General features: G+C 36.4%; 1 pseudogene; it reads left to right on the forward strand.

The window, feature by feature from the left end:
- Window positions 1–7,374: 7,374 nt before the first annotated feature.
- LOC101411578 (small ribosomal subunit protein eS4, X isoform-like) lies at window positions 7,375–8,149 on the forward strand (annotated as a pseudogene).
- The last annotated feature ends 16,502 nt before the right edge of the window (window positions 8,150–24,651 follow it).

Here is a 24,651-nt window from a genome sequence, read left to right on the forward strand (position 1 = left end):
GGAAGGAGGGAACTAAGGTCTGTGTTAAGCTAAGAGATGGTTTACTCAAAATTGCAGTATATAGAAAGAGAAGAGAAAATGTTTACTATTCAGTGGGGGGCTTGGGTAAAGCAGTAAGAAGAAAATATCAACATTCACTAAATACGTAAAGTCAAGAGAGGCTAAAACATGAAGATGAGACAAAATAAGCAAAAACTAGCAAATCTGTTTTAAGTTCAAGAATAAGGGTTTCCAAATGCATAAAATAAATTCCACTTGGTGATGTTATGCCTCTGTATCGAAGCCATCCGGAAATGGACTCCTGTATGTGTTTTATGTGCAACCAGCCAGTACGTACTGGCTTGTGACAGATTGTTAGAAAAACTAAAGAAAGCCAGATGGATTTTAAAGGATTTTTATCTGTTTCTCCATAGACACCAGCAGTTATTATCTGTTGATCTTTTGGCATAGTAAATACTCTCATGTATAGTGAGTATAGAGACATAATATAAGAGAAGAAAAGAATAATATTTAAAATATAAGAGAATAGTATAGGAAACATCTTTACAGCTAACAAAAAGGAAAATATCTAAGAAAATTATGATATTAGCTCACAGTGTAACTCTCAACACTGATAGATAATTAAGTCTATGTTACAATATGAAAAGTATTTTCACCTTCTTTAAGAAATTGTTAAAATATTCTCTTCCTTTCTTGTCCCTTGGACCATTTCTCAAATAAAAAGTAAAACACTTAATGCATCATGGTTGATTGCAGATGAATATTTTCCCCCCTTATAAAATTTGAAATTTCTTGTTGGCAAGGATAGTGTTTTCTATCCCTATAACAATATCCACTCTATAAATGTCTGTTAAACTGAACTGAATTGAAGAATTAAGACCGTGAAAAATGGAAAGCATTATGTTACACACCAATGTCAAAGAAGATAGCTTTTTTTTTTGTAGAGATATAATCCATCTTTTATTGGTCTATAGGACATTGAGGTTTATCAAAGATTGATCCTTCTTTTGTTCCCTTGGTAGAATTGTTTGGCTATTCAATTTTGATGTCATAACGTTTCACTGATCAAATTCAAATATTATTCTCCTAAGATGGGGTATGGGAGAAGGAGGGGTAGATGATAAGAACCAAAAAACACCAAAGGTTTTCTGCAGAGGATGAGAACTGAAGACAGACAAAGCTACCAAATTTTTTTCTGAGATGGATGTATTTGAGCAACACTTTAGATCCATTGGTCCTCTCAGACTTTCCCAGAATCATTTTGCTAAGCTTGCCTGCAGGACTGCTACCCACTCCTACTCTATCACCCAATGTGGCTAATTCCCCTTTCCAGGATTAAGGATTGCTTCAGCTGTCAATGCTGAGACTGTTGCTACTTCCTCAGTTTACTTTTGTTTCTCAATCGACTTGAAAGTCCAGACTTCTGTCGATTTACTTTTACATCACAATATACATTATACCTTAAATATATGCCAATACTTTTTCTTATATCCTCTCAGGGAAGGAAATAGTTGTTCTCACACAGAAGTAATAGAGGAAATTCCCACCACACTGTACTGTCATATCACATAATCATTTAATCACTGACTAAATCTAAGACACTGTGATCAGAGGATTCAAGAACTCTGGGAGACTTAAAACCCTTCCAAATTAAGCATTTATTGTTACTTCATTGCTCCCTTGCTACTTAATTTTCCTGAGTCTCATTTTAGGAGATATTTGCTCCTTTAGCCTTACACACTTCATCTCAATCAATATGCTATTCTCCCTAGAGGTCCCAAATTATTCTTTTCAAATGTCTTTTTTATCTACCCTTGGAAACAACACAAGCAAATGGAGTTTGACTTCCAGCTGTCAAATCAAGTGTTGAGGCAAACCCTGTGAGCATGAATCATTCGATCTTGCCTTGTTCAATCTGGGTTACATGGCACAGGACCAAGAATCTTCCCCTATCCCCAAGAGAGAAAAGGATTTGAAGTCAAATAGTATAATTTCAAAAAGTAAGAAAATTATTTTTTTTCTTTTTATTATATATTATTCATTCACATACAAACTAGGAGCCAGATAACAAATCCTCATTTTTGTTCCTTGGACTTAATAAGTCTGGATTAAATTTTGGAAATAGGATATCATTTAAGTGGGCCACACTGTTATTGTAGTTATGAAATTAACTCTTGTCTCCCTAAAATTCTATCCCTGGGCATCAATACCCTGGAAAATATGGGAACAAGGACCCTCTCTTTATTTTAGGTACTGAAGTTTCCTGATGGTAACAGATTAGTAGTGAAAGTATAAGCCATTATACCGGTTATACCAAAAGTATTAATCACATTGGTTGTTGACTGTGATATAAAAAGGCTCTGTTTTCAGGGCAGCATGTTTTGGAAACCTTGGTGATCATTATAAATATATTACAAATTTAAATTAAATTATACAGTTCATCAATGAATAGACATATTAAAGTTTATGACACTAGGGAAGGATGTTGGTCTATATGTTAATCCTGGGAAGGTGCCCCAAAACAAAATTATATTTTCTTCTGGACCTGATTTCAAGACACTTTAATGAGTTTTCATAAACACAGTCACACATATACACACACAAACACACAGAACTGGTGTTATTTTATAGTTAAATTTCCTTGTATGTAGGTCCAAATCTACTTTCCTCTCACTTCCAGAGAGATCTATGCCAGAGAAGGTGCAAAATAAACAAAGTGACTAACATGATCCTTGCTCTGTTGTATTGATGATTTTTGTGTAGTGACAATGATGGTATTGTTGGAAGTTTTCAAAACTGAAGCGCCTGACCAGGTTCAGAGATACTATTCAGGCATGTTTTGCTTGCTTTCCATGATATATTCTATTTTCTTCAAACAAGATGAAAAAAAGAGGGCCAGAAATTCTTTAATTTCCATTTCTCACTGTTCCAAATCCTCAGACTCCATCAAAGCACACCTTGAACTGCACCTCCCACGTTGTGTTCTCCACTGGTGCCAATCTTCCAGTTAACTCCATTTCCCCTTTGTGAACGCTTGATGTGCTGACCTATTTAAAAATATAACTCAGGTGCCTGGCCATCCATGCTGCCTGCCAGCTCTTCAGATAAAGAGGATCCACTTATTAATCTGCTCTGTCTCCATCTGCCTGCTCAATTTGGATTGACTGCTCGCTGTCCAGACTGATACCAGGGAAATCTGATTGAGAACAAGAATCTCTTTGTACAACCCCTCCCTGCCCCCAATATGGCACAACAGCTCTGTTGCAGCCAGGGAGTTAAGCTGATGTGACATGATGTCAGATGACCTGCCATTGTACGTCAAAAATTAAAAAGAAAATATTCTTTCAGACTTGAATTCCTTATGTGATTTTTATTTCTCCAGGCTTTGAGCAGATTGAGTATTGAATTTGCTTGACTGGAGCCCATGGATAATTTAATACCTGCAACATTTGTCCCTGGGTGAATTTCAGCCACATTTGACTTGTTCAGCATGGTGTCTCAGTTCTAACCATTTCATGGAAATCTTGTAAATATTGATTGGTGAAATCCCAAAGAAATACTTTTTTCTAACTCTGGTTCTAACATGTTCCAAAGAAAGAACTTGATCTCTTCTTCCTCACTTTACATATAGTGGTATAAGAAGTAAATAAAACTTTGGACCTTCTTTAATTCTTCTCAAGCTATGAAGTCAATTCTTACAATGGAAAAAAATGAATGGATATGATTTGCCCTATTAAACTAGGTCTGAATATAAAAGCAAACAAATAAGCTCTCACCATATCATGAAATCAGACTATTATTACTTCTTCATTTCTTGGTAAGCTTGTTGAGTCCTAATTTGAGGTATTGGCAACATAATTTTAAGTAAGTAGAAGAATATAAGCATAATATAGGGTTCTCAAATGCTAAATGCTTAGTATCCCATGGACAAAGTATGCAGAATTTAGTATGGGGTCTTGTTTTTATTGAAATGGTAGGTTGAATTAGCCTCAGGTCATATTTAAAATCAAAATGAATGATTTATAAAATAAAATTAAATGTATTTAATAATATAAAATCAAGGGAGAAAAAGATAGATTCACAAATAAGATTAAAGACCTTACAGGAATTCATGTTTAGCAACAAGAAATAACATTTCACTTTCTTAATATTCAGCTTTTACTCTTGAGTTAAGGTTAATCATTTGTTAATGTGTGTAAACTCCACGGCTTAAAAATTCACATGTAAATGAAATGTGTGGTTGATCCTTGCTCTTTATTATAAATTAAACAGTATGAAATGTAAATACTATTGGAGAAAATAAAATCATATTCATTCAATGTAAATAACAGTGCATAAATTTGAAAACTGAGTGGCCTCTCTCTAATTGTCAGTTGTGATAAGAACATATGTATGTTTTGGTGTGCATGTAAATGTGTGACTGTCTGTATATGAACACTTAAGATATTTGAAGCACTGGAATGAAAAATAACTGGGCTAAGCAAATGAAGGAGAGAGTATCTAGCAGCAACAAACATAATGTAAATTAAGAATATTTTAAAATGAATATCAAGAAGTCCTGTCAACAAGGAATAAGTATACTGTAAAATATTCCCTTAAGATATAATAATGGAATTTCTCAACCACAGATTTTTAAGGCTAAAATATTAAAGAAAAAAAAACCCACAGAAATATTAATAGGAGAAAACAACTCTGTTTTAATCATGCCATAATGATTTAATGTTTACTTGGATGTTGGATGTTCCATGTCTCCATGGATTCATTTTCCCTAAATCTAGAGTAAAAATATAGTCCATTTGAATGCATATTTTCTATATTAGACAGGAGATCAGTAGAACACTCCTGGATCTTTTCCTTTTTAATCTTGATAAACTGAGCTGAATAGAGGAAAGAAACATGAAAGAAAATAATTATCTCTAGTCTCCCCTATAGTCACATACCACTCCAAACATCTGATACCATATTTATTCTCTGCTGGGACCTGAGTCAAAGAAACAACCCAGTGGAATCAAACTCAGTCCCCAAGTGAGAGAGAAACAATGAAAATAAGAACAAATAGAAAAAGCCACATCACTAGAATTGTAGAATTCCACAAGTTCTCAAGGAAAGCAAGGCTTTCCATGACCAAGAAAGAATATTTCGCATGATTTAGAACAAAACTGTTCATACTATAGAAAATGAAAAGGTAAACTGCATGAGACACAACAAATTTATTTGCATTTGGTAGGATGAATTTATAATGTGATCTTCTGGAGGCACAAGATGGTGGCAGAGTAAGGATTTCCAAGAGTCAGCTTGGGGCAGTTAATAATCACTCAGAGATATCTAAAGCACCTGTTTGGGGGGCCCAGGAGACCAGAAGAGCATCCTGCAACAACCTTGAAAGAATGGAAGAAGACTGCCCATCTACAGTGAAGATTCAGAGTTGAGCATTCCACACCATGGAGCCAATGCCCATCCTCCACTGGCAGTGCCAGCCACCTCAGAAACTATACCATGGCTGGAGTTGGAAGCTCCTTTTCCCAAAAATGGGAGAGGAAGAGACAGTTGGGCACTGACTTCAGCTACTGATTACTAAATTCAGCTGGCTAAAGTATAATCTTAAGAACAGCTAAAGTTTGAACCTGTCCAAGTTGGAAAGAGACCAGTAGCTGCCATTTTACCTCCACCACTGGTATTAGGGGAAACAGGGCTGATTGAAAATCAGTGACAGTAGTGACAGGTTTTATCCACCCAAATTGGAATGCAACCATACCCTAGGCCCAAGTCCCACCTCTGGCAAGGAGGACGCTGGCAGGATCTGCACCAGCCTCTCTGGGGAACTGAAGGTGCTTTTGGCCAGGACAGACTGGATAGTCAGACACTCAGGGCTTCATCCCTGCCTCCAAATAAATTTGGAGGGAAGCTGTGTTTCCTTAGTCTCTCTGTGCAACTGCAAGTGCTGTCAGCCAGCATGGACTGGTTTGTTGAATGTCTTCAATTCTATTCCTCCCCTACCCCAAGCCCAGAATAAGAGGGAGATTAATGTTTCTTCAGCCTCCCTACATGTGTTTTAGGGACACCCGTAGTTCCATCCCTGCTCCCCAATAAGATAGGAGGGATTGGAGGGAAGGTGTGCTTCTTCAGCCTCGTTGAGCAACTGCAGGTGTTTTCAGCCTGCACAGACTGGTTTAATGAGCACCTGAGGCTCCACCCCTGCCCTCCATAGGATAGGAGGGAGCTAACATTTCCTCTACTCTCTGAGCAACTGCAGGTGCTTTTGGCCTGCATGAACTGGACTGTTGAGTGCTCATAACTCCACCCCCACCACTGATAGGACAAGAGGGGGTGGTATTTCTCCAACCTCTCTGGGTAACTGCAAGCACCTTTAACCCGCACAGACTGGATACTTGGACACCTGTAGTTACATCCTTTCCCCAAGTAGGATAGGAGGAAGGCTGTGTTTCCTTAGCCTCTCTGGGCAATAGGAGGTGCTTTCCTTACCCTCTCTGGGCACCTGCACAGCCTTGTTTGTTGGTGCCTATTATTCCATCTTCACCCTTTAAAGGGCAGAATGGATAATACTGCCTCAGCTTCTCAGGGGAACTGTAGGCACTTTTGGCCCACAGAGATTAGATTGTTGGACTCTCCAGAGGGGCCATCTCCACCCTGGCAGGAGAGGAAGGGTCTGGAGCTGTTAGTTTACCTGGTCAACTGTTGTCAGTTTTGACCTGTACATCTTAGTTTTCTGCCCAGACCACAGCTCCATCCTCACCCAGCCAGGGAATGAAGGGGCTTGAAGCTTCATAAGTCTCTCCAGGAAACTACAAATGATCTTGGTATGCATGGTTTGGATTGCTACAAATGACTGCCTCTCCATCACTATCCTTGACAAAGAGAAAGATGGTAGAAACTTCATTGGTTTCTTCAGTTATGTGGGCAACTTCATCTTCCACAACATACAATACCAACTACATCCTCTGCTCCTACTACACAACCAGCAAGGGAGGAAGGGAAAGAAAGACCTAGACTAAAAAGAGAAACTGTGCTCAGAATAAATACCTCTAGTAAGCTGGGTGCCAAGAAACCAACAAAAATTACAATCCATCCCAAGAAACAGGAAGATATGGCCCAGTCAAAGGAACAAGAAAAGCTTCCAGATGACATAAAATAAAAACAGTTGAGACAACTATAGGTGTTCAAATAAATGTCCTTAATAAATTCAGTGAGATGGCTGCAGAAACTAAGGATATTAAGAAGACAATGAGTGAGCACACACACACACAAAATTTGAAAGCACACATAGAAAAAGAGCAGATCTTATGTGAATGGAAGTCATAATAAATAAAACCTGAAAGAACACTGGAGGGCTCTCTTTCTGTGCCTAAGACAGCCATGGCTTGTGGTCCTAAGAAGCATATGAAGCATGTAGCAGCTCCAAAGCATTTGATGTGGGACAAACTGACTTGTGTGTTTGTTCCTCATCTATCCACTGGTTCCCACAAGCTGAGAGAATATTTCTCCCTATTATTTTCTTAAGGAACAGGTTTAAATATGGCCAACAGGAAATGAAGTAAAGATCTGTATGCACTGGTTCATAAAGATTGATGACAAGGGACTAACTGATATAATTTATTTGCTGGTTTTATAGACGTCATCAGCCTCGACAAGACTGGAGAGAATTTTCTTCTGATCTATGATACCAAGGTCCACTTTGCTGTTCATTGTATTAAACCTAAGGAGGCCAAGTATAAGTTACGTAAAGTGAGGAATATCTTTGTAGACACAAAAGGAATCCTTTATCTGGTGTTCATACCATCTGCTACCTTGACTCCTCATTAAAGTTAATGACATCAGTCGAATTGATTTGGAGGTGGGCAAGATTACCAGCTTCATAAATTCTGATACTGGTAAACTGTCTATGGTGACTGCAGGTGCTAACCTTGGAAGAAATGGTGTGATTAACAACAGAGAGAGACATCCTGGCTCTTTTGATGTGGTTCATATGAAATATATCAGTGGCAACAGGTTTGCCATCTGGCTTTCCAAAAGTTTCATTATTGACAAAGGCAAAAAAACATGGATTTCTCTTCTGTGAGGAAAAGATAAACACATCATAATTGCTGAAGAGAGAGACAAGAGACTGGCAACCAAACAGAGCAGTGGGTGAAATATTCTTTAGTAGACATGAATAGAGAGCACCTTATGACTAATTAAAAGTAATAAAGCATTATTAATTGCAAAAAATATATACACTGGAGGCATGTAACAGCAGATTTGAGGAGGCAGAAGAAAGGATGAGTGAGTTCGAAGACATAGCCTATAAAAGCACAGATAAAGAAAAGAAGGGAAAATATTGAACAGGGTTTCAGAGAACTAAATGAGCAAGAGACATAGAAACATAAGTGTCATGGATGTCACAGAAGGGGAGAGAAGGGAAATAGGGTAGACAGAATAATTGAAAAAATAATGATAGAAAATTTCAAAGCCCTATTAAAGGACAGAGATATCCATGTCCAAGAAGCACAACATACTCCAATCTAAATAAATCCAGTAGAACTACTCTGAGACACATACTTATAAATTTGTCAAATTCCAAAGACAAAAAGAGAAACCTGAGAACAGCAAGAGAAAAACAATACATCACATACAAGGGACACACAATAAGATTAAGTGCTGGTGGCGGACTTGACCAGGTGGTTAGGGCATCTGTCTACCATATGGGAGGTCTGTGGTTCAAACCCCAGGTCTCCTTGACCCGTGTGGAGCTGGCCCAATGCAGTGCTGATGCGTGCAAGGAGTGTCGTGCCACACAGGGGTGTCCACCATGTATGGGAGCCCCACACACAAGGAATGCACCCCATAAGGAGAGCCGCCCAGTGCGAAAGAAAGTGCAGCCTGCCCAGGAAGGGTGCACACACACGGAGAGCTGACACAACAGGATGACGCTACAGAAAGAGACACAGATTACCGTGCTGCTGATAACAATAGAAGCAGACAAAGAAGATGCAGCAAATAGACCCAGAGAGTAGACAAGGGGGGGTGGGGAGAGGGGAGAGAAATAAAAATAAAAATAAAAAGATTAAGTACTGATTTTTCATCAGAAACCATGGAGGCAAGAAGGCAGTGGTATTATATATTTAAGATTTGCAATAGAAAAACAGCCAGCCAAGAATCTTATATCTGGGAAGATTGTCTTTCAAAAATGAGGGTGAGTTTAGAATATTCGCAGGTAAAAAGAAACTGTGAGAGTTTGTAACCCAGAGACCAGTTTTTCAGAAACTACTAAAGGAAGTGCTTCAGCCTGAAAAGAAAAGACAGGAGAAAGAGACTTGGAAAAGATTCTTAAAATGAAGAGTATATCAGTAAAATTAACTAAAAGTGTAAAAAGAATGTTGAAAATAAAATAAGACAGATAATCCAAAGATCAAATTAGGTGAAATAAGACATGCTTTTATAATAATAACATTGAATATTAATGAATTAAACTCCACAATCAGAAGACACAGAATGGCAGAATGGATAAGAAAATAGAAGTCATCTATATATTGTCTATAAGGGATTCACCTTAGACTCAAGGATACCAATATACTGAAAGTGAAAGACTGAAAAAAGATATTCCATATATACAGTGAACAAACAAACAAATCTGAAATAGCAATATTTATATTGATGAAATAGACTTTAAAAGCAAAACTGTTATGAGAGACAAGAAGGACATTATGTATTAATAAAAGAAGCAATTCACCAGGAAGAAATAATAATCATAAATATATAGGCACCTAACTAGGATGCCCCACATTACATGAGCCAAACACTGGCAAAATTGAAGGGAGAAGTAGATGTCTCTAGAATAATAGTTGGAGACTTCAAAACACACTCTCAGCATTGGTTAGAACATTTGGGTAGAGGGTAAATAAAGAAACAAAACTTGAATATTATGATAAATGGACTAAAATTAATAGATATTGTATTAGTCAACAAAAGGGGTGCTGATGCAAAATACCAGAAATCTGTTGTTATAAAGGGTATTTATTTGGGGTAGAAGCTTACAGGCACAAGGCCCTAAAGAGTCCAACTCTAGGTAATATCAGACACACTTTCTCACCCAAAGTCATTTGCCACATGTTGGAGCAAGATGGCAAGCAATATCTGTGAGGGTACAACATTTCTTCTTCTTAAGGCTCTGTGGTCCCAGTTCCTCCAGATCTCAAATATTGGCTGGTATAAGTCTCATCTCTCTCCAGGCTCAGCTACAACTCTAGGCGATTAGGCTCATCTCTCTTCCCAGGGCCTCTGCTGTGTCTGCAGAGCCATCTTTATTCCTCTTTGTTCTTCTCCTGTGTGCTTACTTCCCAGAGCTGTAGCTCAAAACTCCAATTTTCCTTCTGCCATGTTGTTTTTCTATGAGTCCACATTCACCAATAGGGTGGGAACACAATATCCTACTGACATGACCCAATCAAAGCCTGAATCATTATTTAATCAAGTAAAAGTGAAACCTCTGAATCCAATCCAATCTAATATGCCCAGAGGGACAGACCAGTTCACAAATATAATACAATATCTATTTTTGGAATTCATAACCTATATCAAACTGCTTCAGACATACACAGAACATTGCATCCCAAACCAGCAGGATATAGTTTCTTCTCAAGTGATCATGGAACTTTCTCCAGAATAGTCACAAAGCAGATCTCAATAAATTCAACAAGGTCAAAATTTTACAAAACACTTTATCTGATCATAATGGAATAAAGTTGGAAATGAACAACAGGCAGAAAAAGGGAAACTTCACAAATATATGCAGACCAAGCAACACTCTTAAATAATCAGTGGGTCAAAGAAGAAATTGAGAGATAAATCAATAAACATCTTGAAATGAAGGAAGACTAAAAATAGCATATCAGAACTTATGGGATGCAACAAAGGCAGTGAAGAGGGGAAATTAAGAGTCCTCAGTGCTTACGTTAAAAGAAGAAGGAAGAGCTAAAATCAATGACCTAAATACATAGCTGAAGGAACTAGAAAAAGGGCAGCAAACTATTACCAAGGAAGCAGAAGGAATGAAATTACAAAGATCAGATCACAAATAAATAAAATCAAGAACAAAAAAAAAACAACAGTAGAGAGTATTAACAAAACCAAAGTTAGTTCTTCAAACAGATTAACAAAATTGGCAACTTTTACCAAGACTGACAAAGGCAAGAAAAAAGTAAGAAGATAAAATAAATAGAGTAAAAGATGAAAATAGGTACATTACTACTGACCTTACAGAAATAAAATAAATCATAAGAGAATACTATGAACAACTGTAAGCCAACAAACTAGACAATGTAGACAAAATGGAAAAATTCCTAGGAATGTACAAACAACCTACACTGACCCTAGAAGAAATAGAAATCTTAAGCAAACCACCACAAGTACAGAGATTGAAACAATCATCAAACAACTCCCCAAAAGGAAAAGTCCAGGACCATATGGTTTTACAGGTCAGATTGACCAAGCATTCAAAGAAGATTTAATTTCAATCTTACTCAACCTTTTTCAAAAAACTGTCAAGAAGGAACCCTACCAAGTTCACTCTATGAAGCCAATATTACCCTAATACCAAAGCCAGATAAAGATATATTAAAAAAAGAAAATTAAGGACCCATTTCCCTAATGAACATGGAAGCAAAAATCCTCAACAAAATATATGCTAATTGAATCCAACAACACATTATGCTATTATACATATACTATCAAGCTGGTAGTAAAGCAGGCATGCAAGGGTGGTTCAACACAAGAAAATCAGTCAGGATAAATCATCACATTAATAAATCAAAGAAGAAAATCACATGATTCTATCTAGTGAGGCAGAAAAGTCATCTGACGAAGTACAGCATTCTTTCTTGATGAAAATACTACAAAAGAGAGTAATTGAAGGAAACATGCTCAACATGATGAAGGCCATGTATGAAAAATCCACAGCTAACCTTGTACCAAATGGTGAAAGGCTTACAACTTTCGAGATGAGATCAGGAAAAAGACAAGGATGCCTACTTTCACCACTGCTGTTCAATATAGTTGCAGAGATTCTAGCTAGAACAATCAGGCATAGAAAAAGAAATAAAAGGCATCCAGATCATCAAGGAAGAAGTAAAACTTCAACCACTCTCAGATGATATGAATCCTATACATAGACAGTCCTGAAAAAATCTGCAACAAAGTTGTCAGAACTAATAAACAATTTCAGCAGAGTGGTAGAATACAAGATTAATATGCAAAAATCAGCAGCATTTCCACACACTAATAATGTGCAATCTGAGGAGGAAGTTAGGAAAAAAAATTCTTTTTACAATAACAACAAAAAGAATCAAATCTCTAGGGATAAACCTAATCAAGGATGTACAGCACTTGTATTTAGAAAATACAATGCATTGCTAAAAGAAATAAAATAAGACCTATGTAAATGGAAGAACATTCCACTCTCATGGACTGTAAAACTAAATATTGTTAATATGTTAATTCTACCCAAATTGATATACAGATCCATTGTAATCCTGACAAAAATTCCACTAGCATTATGTAAAAAAATGGAAAACACAATTATAAAATTTATTTGGAAGGTTAAGAGGCCCCAAATAGCCAGAAACAACTAAAAAGAGAAGAGCAAAGTTGAAAGGACTCTCACTTCTGGCCTTTAAATCATATTACCTAGCTGCAGTGGTAAAAACAGTATAGTATGGGTATTAAGACAGATATGTAGACCTATGGAACAGGATTGATGGTTCAGAAACAAGCTCTCACATCTGTGGTCAAGCGATTTTTGACAAGGCTGTCAAACCAACCCAGATGGGGTTGAACAGTCTATTTAACAAAAGGTGCTGAAAGAACTGAATATCTATATCCAAAGCAAAAAGAAGAGGACCACATCTCACACCTTATGCAAAAATTAACTCAATTAATACAATATGAAAGTAGAGTAACTTAACATAAAAACTAGAACTTTAAAGCTCCCGGAAAAAAATGTAGGAAAACATTTTCAAACCTGATGGTAAGTGGTAGATTCTTAAACATTACACAGAAAGCAAGAGCAATGAAAGAAAATATTTATAATTGGTACCACCTCAAACTTAAACACTTTTGTGATTCAAAGGACTTCATCAATAAGGGAAAAGGCAGCCCAATCAATGGGAGAAAATATTTGGAAACCACATATCCAATAAGGGTTTTATTTCCATTCTACATAAAGAGATCATACAACTCAACAATAAAACAGCAAGCTATTCCATTTAAAAATGGGCGAAAGACTTAGACATTTCTCCAAAAAGGAAATACAAATGACAAAAAAAAAAAAAACACATGAAAAAATGTTCCATATCACTAGCTATTAGGGAAATGCAAATTAAAACAATGAGATATCATCTAACACCACATAGAATGGCCATTATTAATAAAACAAGCAACAATAAGTGCTGAAGAGGATGTGGTGAAATAGGAACACTCCTTCATCATTGGTGGGATTGTAAAATGGTGCAGCTTCTGTGGAAGATAGTTTGGCAGTTCCTCAGGAAACTAAATATAGAACTGCTGTATGATCCAGCAATTTCTCTGCTAGGAATATATACAGAAGAACTGAAAACTGCAACATGAGCAGACACTAAGGGTTACTGATGCTTAATGTCTATAGAGTTTTAATTAACTTGACTGTAAATGTGTGGAAATGGATAGAATTGGTGGTAACATATTATAGTGAGCAGAAATAACAATGTTGGCTTATAAATGGGATTGTGGCAGTAAAGGGTAGTCTAGGAATGTAAATGTCAATTGAAAGAATGGTAGAGAATAATCTAGGCACTAAATAACATAGTGAACCCGGAGATAGATGAGAATACTGGTTAACAGTACAAATACAAGAATGTCCTTCTACAAACTAGAACAAATGTATGTCATTATTGCAAGGTGGTAAGAATGTAGAGAAGGATGGGAAAAATACAATTAATGTAACCTATGGACTATAGGCAACAGTAATACTGTAACTTTCTTGCATCAATGCCAAAGATGTACTGTGCTAGTAATAGAAAGTTATGGAAAAAATACACCAAATGTATGTTATGGACCATAGTTAGTGGTAATAGTCCTATGATATTATCTCATAATTTGTAACAATGTTCCACAATAATGTAGTATGTAGGTGGAGGGGTATTATATGGGAATTCCACACATGTGCATGATTGTTTTGTAAGTTTATAACTTCTCTAATAAAAATATATTTTAAAAATCATATTCTGCGAATTATGACTTCTAGAAGTAGAAAGCCATGTTTGATTCAATGTACACACCACAAAAAATTATGCATTTTAATATTCAATAAGTATCAATCAAATAGAGGCATCAAGGACTCAAAGTAGCAAGTTTCTTCTGGGGGTAGGGACATATCAACTTAAACTAGGCAAATGAAAAATAATTCCAATAGATCTAGAGAGAAAATCATTTTACAGACTCCTAAGGAATATCCTAAAAACAGGCAAATATTATTTCTTGGCAAAAGAGTAGAAGAGAGAGAAATGAACAAAAAAAGATTGCTCACTGTTAAGTTGCCATTTGGTTCAAGGAAAATGTTTTTCAGCAAAGTTGTTAGCATCTTAAACCGAATATTCTTTTCATCCATATGATGTCATATTAATAGTCTTTTTCCCCCTTTCAATTACATTTTATCCTTATCAAAAAGCTTTCTTGAAGTCCATCAAGGTGGGAGGACAGAAAGTTTGATAAGGAGGTCATTAGAACAACTCATTTAGAAGATATAAAGTGATCTATCCTATCATCATTTACAATACAATTGATTATTTAGCAATTCATTTTCCCCTTTTGCTCCATTCCTACACCCCAAAGATGTGGTAGAAAACTTTGACCTTGCTGAGAGAAATAATAACACAACATATCTGCACCATCTGTGTGATTAATACTGCCGTCTGCAAGGAACTCCTCGAGTGGCAAGATACAACTAAAATGCATGAACACACTGAGGAACTCTTTGCCTTATCCACCTTCTTTCTAAATAATTCATCAGTTTAATGATAATGACATTCAAATATCATAATTACAAAAGACTCTTTAAAAAACATCAATTCCAAGGCCAAAATGGAGCAACCAGCCCCCACTTCTTCTCCCACCATTAGCTGTTAATGCCAAAATATGATCTTTATTCATTTCACTGACATAATATAAAACCAATGTAGATTTCCCATTTTTCATAAAATTTTCATCTGCACTATTAGTTTCACTGATAGCAGACTGCAAAATGTTGTTAAGCTACAAGATGGAAGACATGCAAAAACCTCAGCATGTTAAGAAGCCATAAAATTTTATTCAGTTCATTTACTGCTACAGTCCAGTAACCCTATAGTGAGAGTATGCTATTTTTATTGTGTATTTATTTAAAGGTTGAATATTCTGTTCCTTTGGCTAGCTATCTAACAGAGTTAATCTGGATCCTTAATATACTGAGCTGTGTTCTACTTTGGGGTTTATCATTTACTTAAAAGAGTTTCTGTGTTTTGGTTGTTGAGGAAGAGATGATAACAGAATATTGCAAACAAAAGCATGCTATGGGTAGGTGGTTCATTTGTGCTCGGAATTAAACCACCAGAGTGATACTGAGAAGAAAGACTCTCTTTCTCCTCCTTTTTTTCATTTAAAGTCTCTTTAAAGGTAAATCTTTATGCACAGTGCAGTGAAATGCAATGTAAAAGAGCTTGTATGGAATGGTCTGGCACTTAATTGGAGGTCCTTGATCCTGCAGAAGCCAGTCACATTTTCATTTATTGCTTTGGCAGTATGTCTTAGCAGTTTGACACAAATAAGTAACATTTTTTTAGAATAACCTGAGGCAGGATATATTTTAAATCTATCAATGAAACAATGGCCATCTAAAGCTATCTTGTTTTCATACCAGATTGAATAGTGTAGTATAGTATAATAATCATATTACATTACCGTATATGATATGATTTATGATTATATGATATATTATATAAATTGCAGCACAAGCACACAAGTAGAAAAGGGATTCTGTGCACATCAGTTTTGCCATATATGCGGTATATCCACATACTCCAAGAGGCTTTCACAGATTCTCCTGACAATGGAGAATAATGGTTATTCCAGGGTGGCTCTACTATGTAGACAAGCAAATTGTGTAGTAGAGCCAGAAAAGCACAAAGAAGGAGAATAGAAGGGACAGTCTCAGGCTTTCTCTGTTATAGACCAGGGCAGCGGCTACCCTAAACTTCGTAAACTCCCAAGAAGCAAACAAACCCATTGCTGTGTATGTTTACTCGAGTCTCAGCAGTAACCATTTGCCTACTTAGTCCCAATTAAAGCCCACCCAGAACCCCCAGAGTCAGTAAAGTAGCAACAAAAACTACAATAGCAACAAAGCCCAACAAATGGTCTACAAGATCCATAATATATTCCTTTTGTGCTGGTGACTTGTGAGGAACTTAGAAGAAAAACCTGTCCATACTTGGTCCCCTCATCTATAATATAGGCTGATAAGAGATGCTATGCTGGTCACAGTGTTTTCTCATGAAAGTGGAAACTATGGGGTTGATAAAAGCAAAGTGTGCATTTTTAAGGCACACAAGAGAGATTTAAATCACCAGAGATAGTCTGTATTTATTCATTCCAAAGAGGTACAAAGTCTCTGTCTGGGTAGCATTAAAGAGTAAAGGTTCAAAAGGAATATGTGAGAGCCCCTAGGAGACTGGAAACATAAGAATGCATTAAAATGAGTCGAAGGATGTGTCCCAAAATAGCCAAATAATGACTATCCATAGTTACTATCTTGTTAGCATCGATTGTAGAGTATTTGAGGACCTGAGAGAATCAATGTATATGGTAAACAATCACCTCCTAAACTGAAATGTCAGAGATACGATACAGAATAATGAATATAAAATCTAGACAAAACTAATGACCAAACAAGATAAACAAATTAAAACAGATAAGCCACAGAGGGTGAGTGACTCACGATTGAGTTAGGCATAATCCCAGTGAATATCTGTCCATTTGAATAGCTTTTCCTGACACGAGCTGACAGCTGAACACTGCATGCCTCCCTTTAGTTTCTGTGATATAAAATCTGGGCTGTGGATACCAAACTGCAGGAGCCAGGAATTCAGGCAATGGTGGGGAAAATCATTTGCAGATTTTTACATTTTATATTTCATGATCATTCACCTATCATTTCACCTATCAATGTCACCCATCAATTTCATCTACCATTCCCAGAGATGAAAGGCTATATCCTCTGCTTAGGGTGCACCTGGGGACTTGTGCTCAGAGAATCCCCCCACACCCAAATAAAAAGGATTTCTGAACAGTAGTTTATTTTGTTCTTTTCTGGTATGCTTTGTTTTTAAAGTAGGTACTGGAAGTCCTGTATGATATCGCTTCTAGTTCTCCTTTATTTTGTGTGCCTTTCCTGATTTTCTGTTTTGAATTGATCTGTGAACCTCTTTTCATAGTTAAATGAGTCAGAAGAGATGGGAAAGTTGATGGATCTCATTGGACCTCAGTCAACCTCGTTCTAAAATAAAATGAGCCAGTATGCCTTGATGTGACACTCTACCACAGAAAAACTCTCCTTCCAGCTTCACATCATTTAGCAAGTCTTCATATCCTAAGAGGACATCATTAGTCAAAACTGGGATTTTGCACTGACCTCTACAGTTCCCTTCTTTGCCACAGGGAGTGGGGGTCTATTGATGCCTTGTATTGTTTTTTGGTTTGTTTTTTTCACCCTGCAATGATCACTGCTCCCCTTCTACAAACCATATTTTCATATATAATCTATTAGATGTTTTTGCACTTGTTTCTTCTCTCTTCAAAACTGAACATTATGGGTCTCATTTCATATTAAGTTAGGGCTATCAGATTAGAAAAGATTTTATATTAATTTAAAGTGTGCAGGTAACAAATAGGAACTGAGAGCATTTTTCTTCCTAGGGATATTTGTCATGAGTAGGGATCTCTCCCTTATATTGAAAACAGAATTAGTATCTAAATGTGGGAATTTTCCATGAAATGGCAGGCAAGTGGCAAGAATGTATTTTAGTAAGTGCGTCTTATCTTCACACAATGCATGACTTTTAAAAAAAAAATTCAATTGGACTAGGAGCTAAAAAGCAACAAGAAATTTATTCAGTAACCTAGGCAAAAAGAAACTTTAAATTATGACATTCAGAGAGTAAGTGAAATATATTTTTTATAATATTTTCATTTGATATTGTTCTAGCTACATCATAGATTTCAAAGCCTTATTTGGTTATGAACTTGTCCCTTACAGCTGGAGAGATATCTAACTCAACTTTTAAGTGCACCTGGCAGGTGTTATGATGGACATTAACAAACTAGAAAAAGATGGCACAAAACTTGTCCCTGACTTTACATGAAGTGATAAATAACACAACCTCAGTCCTGGAAGGCATTTGTTTAAGCTTCAACTCACTGGCTGTTGTTGAAGATGATAGAATTACCCTAAGCTTCTTCCTTCCAGGCCAACATAGAGTCTGTGCAATCACTATCACACCCTGATGCACTTCCGTTAGTACCTTGGGCCAAGGAGAATGGTCAATACAGAAAGGAGAAAGTGATCTGGTTTCCTAAAATAGACCCTAAGGGTTTATGGGATTTGTTCAGCTCATTGGGAAAAGGACCTTAGGACATAGCAGAAGTTAAATACTATAGTTTGATGCCTTTATGCTGCTTGGAGTCCTGTTGGTATTAGCCTTAATAAAAGGTGGTATAAAATAAATTAAACAGAGTGGTCCTGGCCTCCATTGGTCAGATTATTAATCAAAAGTGTCACTGGAGTAGTATACTCGTGGGAAAATTTGCCAGAAGCAAAGATGGTATAGAAACAATGGGTAGATATCCCAATTTTCAGAGACAATTCTCCATGGACCTCTTGCATTTCTGCATGTGTTATAAGAAAAATACACTGACTCCTCTTGTTCTTGATTTCTTACCAAGGATGTCTGTACAATGAATTGCCTTGAAAAATAGAGTAGTGTCTTTCTCCAGTGCAAAGAACAGGTTAACTTACTGCCTTGGAAGATCAGATGTTATCTCCTTCTGGAGGAAAGAGCAGTCCTGATTAGTGTCCAGGAGAGTAAAGTTAATATCTCCAACTGGTGTTAAGGGCAGACTTACTCAATGTCCATTAAAAAAGATTTGGATTCCCCAATCTCAGGTTTCTTTCCTAAAATGAAGTCTGCTGTGTGTATAGGGATTACTCGGCTCTCTTTGTGTCAACATTTGGAAATTGGAGCTGGGAGAACTAGCACAAGAAAATGTTGATATTCTCACTACTATTATTGCTCTGAATAATAAAGTCATTTTCCTATGACTCAGTGGTCTCATGTCTTCGACTGGTATACATGAAACTGTGGCAAACCGTTGCTTATAAGTAGGGTAAAATCGCAGCCCTTCACAGTTCCTGACAGTCCCCAATTGAATGGTCCAGAATTATTTTCCTCCAGAAAACCATAGTCATTTTGAGGATCCATTATTAATATTTCTAATGAACTGGGCCTTCCATACTTGTTATAAAAATATTCAATGTACGTGTGATAGTTGAGGCCACCCTCATTCTACAGATGAGGAAAACTGAGGCTCAGATTTGTTGATCTTAAATAAAAGTTATTTAGTTGCAGAATTTGAGCAGATGCTGTTTTTCTGATTTCCACCACAGTGCTCTTTCCAGTATATTCCACTGACTATAATAAAAATAAATTTTCAAAGTCTACTTTAGCCTAATATAGATATCTAATAGATGCATTTTCAATAAATAAAGCATGAAAATGGGGAAACCCATATCATGAGGGAGTAATAGACTCACTTATAGCCTAGGTTGGCACAGACCTTGGGTTGGTTCCAGCAGTGATTTTCAAATCATGGAGACGAACACTTTTTTCAAGGCACATTTTCCTCTTGACTAGTTGCAGCAATATTTGCAAATGATCTGAAGTTATTGCTGGACCTGAAATATGTCATATGCATGGACAACCAGAATTAGTGCATTCTATATTCATCCATAATACAGGATTAGTTTCAGCCATCTTTTACACTCTTGGAGAAATCTTCTCTAAAATGACAATAATTTCACCTCATTTTTCATTTTATTTTGAGCCTTTCCACTCTTATCTCTGAAAGCCAATAGCTTATTTTATGTTTTCCCTTCTTGGTTGCTGTTCTTCTCAGAATAGACTGTGTTATATTCTGTATAACAAACAACTTCGAAATCTCAGAGGCTTACCACAAATTTCAGTTCATACCCAGGCTGCATTTTGACCACAAGCCTTCTGGAGGTTTTGTCCTGCTTTATCCTCACTCTGGGATCTGGGTAGACCAAGATTCCACAGCTATGGACACTGTAGATGGCCACTGCATCAGCTTTAAGAACTTTCTTCATGGAGTAGTGTTATTGCCATGTAAGATGATCAGATCCAACTTAAGGGAAGAAGGAAGCCCAAATCTACCAAATGCAGCAGAATTTTGTGGTGAACAGCTCTAAGAACAACCATAGCTCTGCGTTTGACTACAGAGCTCAGATATTTGCCTAAGGATTTAAAGCTTCCTCCCCTTCCAGGGCTTCACCTTCTATTTGGGCTATTCTTGTTGCTTGCATTAAGCTTTTTTCAAAATATTTCAAAGTACTACAATGAAGAATTAGTGCATGATGTTATGTAACAGAAGTGTGGTTGAGAATTTTTAAAGTGTGCAGTCAGAAGTGGTAAGTGATTATGAAGGTTGAAGGAAAGCAAAGGAAAAGGCTGATGGGGAAAGATGATGTAGAAAAGAGAGGGGGCTAAATGAGAAAGGGAAAGAAAAAGAAGGAAAAGGAAAGAAAAGAAAAACGTTAGAGAGGAGAAAATATTAAAAGGAAGGAAAGTCAGTAGGGAATGAGCACCGTCAAGCTTGCACATTTCAACATGCTTAGAACTCCTTGGGGGGGTTGTGGAAAGGTATGAAAACCTGTAAGATATTATTTAAATCTTGTGATGTTGTACCCCAGGGCTGAAACCAAGTCTTGTGCTCATCTTCTCTAGTTCCCTGTTGACTTAAAGAAAAAAATATATGTTTTAAAATGGCAATAGAATAAAAGTTCTGAATCTCCAAGCAACTAATGAACACACACATAAACCCTTCAGATGTCTCCTCTTCCCAAGGGCTCAGTTTTTCTTAGAAGGAATAAAATGTGAGAATCCAGCTGAGATCTGAATATTTCCTCCCAACTTTACAGAAAAAATAGATAGAACATTGCTGGTCCCAAACTTCAAATATGGAAATATCAAAATGACACTTCAAATGAAAAGAGAAATTATTGAATATATTCCTTGGTTGCAGGAATTTTTTCTTCCATTCAACTCTTTATGTCCCTGAAGGATAACTTTTTAGGTATGTGTATAAGTGTGTGTGTATGTGTGAGAAGGGGGGGGGGCGGCGGGGATCAGCAGTGTGCTGGAGTCTGCTCATCGGTAAGTCAAATGAGCCATGATTAGGGTACTTATACCATTGACATCAGCAATGCCACAAATCAGGACTATTTTCTTTCCAGAGAGTTGGTTACTAAACATTGACCAACACACCACTGGATAGGTTAAGGAGAAAAAAATAACTAATGAAAAGCAAGAGAAAAGAGGAAAAATCTGATGGGGGAAAAAAAAAAAAGGAAAGAGTTTGAAAGAAGAAAAGGAAAGTTGAGCTGTCCTAAATGTCATCCCATAAATACCTTTCTTTTCATAAATCAAGGTTTGTATATTTCTGGAAGTTTTTGGATCTTCATTTATTTATTTTTTAATATATTTTTTATTCAAGTATGTCATTCATACATAAACATACATAAACAATAAATGTATAGTAAAGATTGTGAACTTACAAAATAAACATACATAATATCATACAGAGGTCTCATACATCACCCCTCCACCAACACTTTGCATTGTTGTGAAATATTTATTACAAACTATGCAAGAGCATCATCAAAATATTACTACCAACTATAGTCCTTATCTTACATTTGGTGCGTTTTCCCCCAACCCGCACTACTTAAAAATATATATATTTTTATTACAGAGGTTATAGACTTGCAAAAACAGTCATTCACGAGTAGATTTCCCATACAATACACCTTCACCAACACACCACACCATGGTGGAATATTTGTTACAGATTATGAGATAATATCATCAGACTATTACCAACAACCGTGGTCCATAGTGTACATGCCACACTTTTCCCCATACACCTCCATTGTTAACACAGTACAGCTTTGGCGTTGATGCAAGAATATTATTGTATTTCTGTTACCCACAGTCTATAGGTCACACCAATTGTAGTTTTCCCATGCTTCTTTATGTTCCCACCACCCTGCAATAGTGATGTATATCTGCTCTAGCTCATAGCAGGACTCTCTTGCATTTGTACCCTCAACCACAATCCTCATTCACCACTGGTTTCACTGTGTTATTCAGTCCCTAGATTATTCTTTAGCTTTCTTTCTATTGATACTTCCCCAGACTACCTTTTTCAGCCCACAATCCCATTTATAAACCAGTTGCTAATCACAGTAATGTGTTACCATCAACTCCATCCATTTCCACACTTTTACAGTCATGTTAATTAAAACTTCTACATACATTAAGCATCAGTAGTTCTTCTCAACCCTCCTCTTATCTCCTAATAACATATACTCTAGGTTTTAACTTCATGTGTTTATTCTTCATATTTAGTTCATATTAATGAGATCATGCAATATTTGTCCTTTTGTGCCTGGCTTACTTTGCTTAGTATAATGTCTTCAAGATTCATCCATGTTATCACATGTGTCCCAATTTCTTTTCTTCTTACTGAAGCATAGTTCTCCATTGTATATATATATATATATATATACCACATTTTGTTTATCCATTCATTGTTGGATGGATACTTGGGTTGTTTCCATCTTTTGGCAATTGTGAATAATGCTGCTATGAGCGTTGGTGTGCAAATGTCTGTTCGTGTCATACTTTTAGCTCTTCTAAAATATAGGATATATCTTCTGGATATATTCTTAATAGAGAAATTGCTGGATCATATGGCAATTCTATATTTAGCTTTCTGAGGAACTGGGAAACTGTCTTCTGCAGAGGCTGCACCATTTTACACTTCCACCAACAGTGAAGAAGTGTTTCTATTTCTCCATATCCTCTTCAGCACTTATTGTTGCCTGTATTTTTAATAATGGCCATTCTATGTGGAGTTAGATGACATCTCATTGTTGTTTTAATTTGCATTTCCCTAATAGCTAGTGATATGGAAAATTTTTTCATGTGCTTTTTTGGCCATTTGTACTTCCTTTTTGGAAAAATGTCTATTTAAATCCTTTGCCCATTTTTAATTGGACTGCTTGCTCTTTTATTGCTGAGTTGTATAATCTCTTTATATAGAATGGAAATCAAATGCTTATTGGATAAGTGGTTTCCAAATATTTTTCCCATTGAGTGGGCTGCCTTTTCACCTTCTTGTTGAAGTCCTTTGAATCACAGAAGTGTTTAAGTTTGAGGAGGTCCCATTTATCCATGTTTTCTTTTGTTGCTTGTGCTTTTGGTGTAAGGTTTAAGAATGCACCTCCTACCACCAGGTCTTGAAGATGTTTCCCTACATTTTCTTCTATGTGCTTTACTGTACTTCCTTTTATATTTAGGTCTTGATCCATTTTGAGTTAATTTTTGTATAAGCTGTGAGATAGGGTCTTCTTTCTTTATTTTGGCTATGGATATCCAGTTTTCCTAATAATAATAATAATAATAATAATAATAATAATAATAATAATGTTGAATGAACTGTTCTGTCCCAGCTGGGTGGGTTTGACATGCTGTTAAAAATCACTTGGCCATAGATGTGAGGGTCTGTTTCTGAACCATCAATTTGGTTCCATTGGTCTATGCTCTATCTTTATGTCAATTCCTTGCTGTTTTTACCAATGTAGCTAGGTATTATGATTTAAAGTCTGAAAGTCAGAGTCCTCCAACTTCACTTTTCCTTATTAAGATGTTTCTGGCTATTCAGGGCCTCTTACCCTCCCAGATAAATTTATTAATTGTGTTTTCCATTTGTTTAAAAAATGCTGGTGGACTTTTTATTGGGATTACATTGAATCTGTATATCACTTTGTGTAGAAATGACTTCTTAATGATATTTGGTTTTCCAATCCATAAGCGTGGAATGTTCTTCTAGTTATTTAGGTCTTTTTTGATTTCTTTTAGCAATGCATTATAGTTTTCTGAATACAAGTGCTTTGCATGCTTGGTTAAATTTATTCCTAAATATTTGATTATTTTGGTTGCTATTGTAAATGGAATTTTTTTCCTGGCTTCCTCCTCAGATTGTGCATTACTATAGAAACATCACTGATTTTTGCATATTTATCTTGTATCTTGACACTACTGAAATCATTTACTAGCTCTAGCAGATTTGTTGCAGATTTTTGGGGACTTTCTAGATATACAATTATATCATCTGCAAATACTGAAAATTTTAATTCTTCCTTTCCAGTTTGGATGTCTTTTATTTCTTTTCCTTGCCTGATTGCTCTAGCTAGAACCTCTAGCACTAGACTGAACAACAGTGGTGACAATG

The sequence above is a fragment of the Dasypus novemcinctus genome, chromosome 16 (assembly GCF_030445035.2).
Source record: "Dasypus novemcinctus isolate mDasNov1 chromosome 16, mDasNov1.1.hap2, whole genome shotgun sequence".
NCBI classification, from domain to species: Eukaryota; Metazoa; Chordata; class Mammalia; order Cingulata; family Dasypodidae; genus Dasypus; species Dasypus novemcinctus.